Source organism: Triticum dicoccoides, chromosome 3B, assembly GCF_002162155.2.
Source record: "Triticum dicoccoides isolate Atlit2015 ecotype Zavitan chromosome 3B, WEW_v2.0, whole genome shotgun sequence".
In the NCBI taxonomy this organism is placed as follows: Eukaryota; Viridiplantae; Streptophyta; class Magnoliopsida; order Poales; family Poaceae; genus Triticum; species Triticum dicoccoides.
This window is the reverse complement of record NC_041385.1, coordinates 21,313,394-21,316,637: the sequence shown is the minus strand read 5'-3', so window position 1 is coordinate 21,316,637 and position 3,244 is coordinate 21,313,394.

Genomic DNA, 3,244 nt, shown 5'->3' with positions numbered 1-3,244 from the left:
GACGCAGAGACTGGATCGAAACACCTCAAAGACGGATCTCGGAAGCCCATTAGTCATAACATCGGTGAACTGTTGAGCGGTGGGAACATGCAAAACGCGGATCCGCCCAAGTGCAACCTGCTCACGGACGAAGTGTATGTCGAGCTCAATGTGCTTCGTCCAGCGATGATGAAGAGGGTTGGCGGAGAGGTAGACGGCGGAGACGTTGTCGTAGTACACGACTGTGGCCTTATGAACATCACAAAGCTACTTCTGAAGGAGTTGGCAAAGCCAAGACTCAGCGACAGCTTTAGCCACTGCCCGGTATTCCACCTCAGCGTTCGAGTGGGAAACCGTGGGTTGTCGTTTGGACGACCACAAGATCAGCGAAGGCCCGAGATAGACGCAGGTAGCCCGATGTAGAGCGGCGAGCATCCGGACAACCAGCCCAGTCGGCGTCCGAATAGGCCACGAGGTTGGGGGAGGAGGACACCGTCAGCGTGAGGCCAAGAGCCATGGTGCCGCGGATGTAGCGAAGGATCCGCTTCACCAGGGTCCAATAATGGGAGTCACATGAAGCATGCATGTGAAGGACACATTCAACACTAAAGGAGGACCTGAGCTTGTGGAATAGAATCTTGCCTTGGAATTGTGCAAAAAATAAATAAATTGAACAACTGAATTGTGCAATGTAAGCTGAGCTTGTGGAATAAATTCCAGATGTTGTGAATTCCAAGTAATGGAATGGTCCACGCCCACACTTAGCTGAATGTTTCTCTCTCGAAGTAGCTTCCCAACCGAGAGAAAATTCGCCTCGCCACCCTTAGAGTCTCTCTGGGACAGAAGAATGATCAGTCGAGCATGCATTCTTCATGTGAAGAGAGAGAAACAATGTATAGCAGAAAAAACTGCATGCAGGATGGAGTACTATACTCATGACTACATACGTGACTATCTCATGATCTAGGCATGTAGCTCGTATATATATAGTCCATCAAAAGTGGATCAAAAGTGTCTTCCTCCTCAAATACTCCCTCCGTCTCATAATATAAAAACATTTTTGACACTGGTGTAGTGTTAGAGACGTTCTTGTATTTTGGGACAGAGGGAGTAGCAAATAGTACTTAGCCAACAAACTATAGCATGGAAGCTTATGTAGTGTTGCACTTGGTGGATTTACTTAGCTACCTGCAATTTCTATAAGATGTTGGAGTGAAACAAAAAGACATTATTTACTTAGCTACATGCAATTTCTATAAGAGAAGAGGCTGGTCCGATAGGAATTACACTTCATCATTTACTTAGCTACCTGCAATTTCTGTAAGATGTTGGTGTGTTCCTATGTGAGTAGTGCGATCGACTACTCTGTAGCTAGGAATTGGTCAAGAAAATGATGAAGTGTAATTCCTATCGGACCAGAGCAGATGGCGCTAGGATCGTAAATCCTTTTGTAGCACTTCAAACGACACCTAAATAGTGCCATACATGCAGGCGACGAATGTCCCGCCCTCTAACGTGCTATAAAAGTGCAGCACCGACATATCAATCTGGGAGGTCGTTGACGTTCTCCTCCAGCTTCCCCACGTCCAGCTTCACCTTTGGCGAGCATGACCGCCATCGCTACCACCACAAGCAACGAACATTCCGCCAAGAACGGCAAGAATATGTATCAGGGAAGCCTATTTATTGGCTTCTGTTCTCCCTTAGAAAAAATAAATGGTTTTTGGTTTTGAAACATGGAAAAAGCAGTAACTTGATCCTTTCGGGCTCTTTAATTTATACCTATTCAGTGGGGAATAATGGATGCATCTGGGTGAGATGTGATCTAGATTAGCTAACAGTAAATATCTTGAACCACAAATCGTGTTATCAGAATGATTGAGGATTAGCTAGCCATTCACGTCTAGCACAAAAGGCTTCCTTTCATTCTTCGTAACGGAGTTCCACTCTAATCAAAAGGTTATCTTGAAGCAACAATGTGTATATGCAAGTGACGATTCAGGTTTTATCAACTAAAACAGAACCTCGGCAAATAAAACATTAGGGACATTATGGTACTAGCATTATCGTGAAGATATATACTGATCTAAAATACATTTTTCAACCATGCAGGAGAATTGCATGTGATCAGTATAGAATTGTTATGCTATCCGTGTCAAGATGAAAGAAACAATTAATGTGTCGTGCGCTTCACTAGCAGGTCCCGGCGTCATAGTGCACTATACTACACCATATGGCCACTGGATAGAAGAAGAATGCACAGTGAATTCCAAGCTAGGGCAGTGGTGGTCAGGCAAATGACAATGTGCAGTACCCTTTCTTTATTTTTCATTCGAAGATAAATTGGCAGGAAAACCTCTGTATTGGACCATAGTTCCCAGTATCAAGAAGATGGGATGCATTGATGTTAATGGATATATCACGATGGGATGCATCAGAAACCTGAACCGGTTGTTATATACTTCCACCGTCCCAAATTACTTGTCGCATAAGTGGATAGAAATGGATGTATGTAGAACAAAAATACGTCTAGACACATCCATTTCTACGACAAGTAATTCGGGACGGAGGAAGTAGTTTATTAGTCAAGTGTCGAACAGATAAAACCTCTCAAGAGGTCCCTCAAGAGGTCCCTTTCTCGAGAAACACTCTTGATATTTGAAAATATTTGACACACACATAGACAAACACCTATAAAACATTAACAAACGCTGGAAGTGACAAAAAAGTTATTTTTTTTAAACGAGGCAAAAGATTTGCCATTTTCATTAATTAAGAAGAAGAGAATTGCCCTGTTAATTGACGGAAAACCGGGCTAAAACTGATACAACTCAACCCACATGACATGGGCACCACTGGTCAGCCTAGCCACCGACATGGGACACAAAGCTGCAACAAAGAAAGGCATTCGCCGAGGAGTCGCAAGTGTCATCGTCATCACCGGTTGCCTCAAACGAGCGACTCCGACTTCACCATAGAGCTCCAACCTCGAAGCCAACCCGCAAACAGCTGCATAGAAGCCACGACGGCACATTGCCACCGGATGGCCACACGCGCAAGCAACCGCCACTCCGACTTTGATGACAAGCCTCAGCAGGGAAATATGCAGGACTTGCGCCGGCCGTGCCCTAAGAGCACCTCGGACACGCCGGGAAGAACCGACTACCGAAGTCCACGCCGCGACCCGAGCTCCTCTCGACGACATCATCGTTGCCAAGCAGAAACCAGCGCCCAGCCTCAGCAAACCACGCGGCGAAGATGCCGA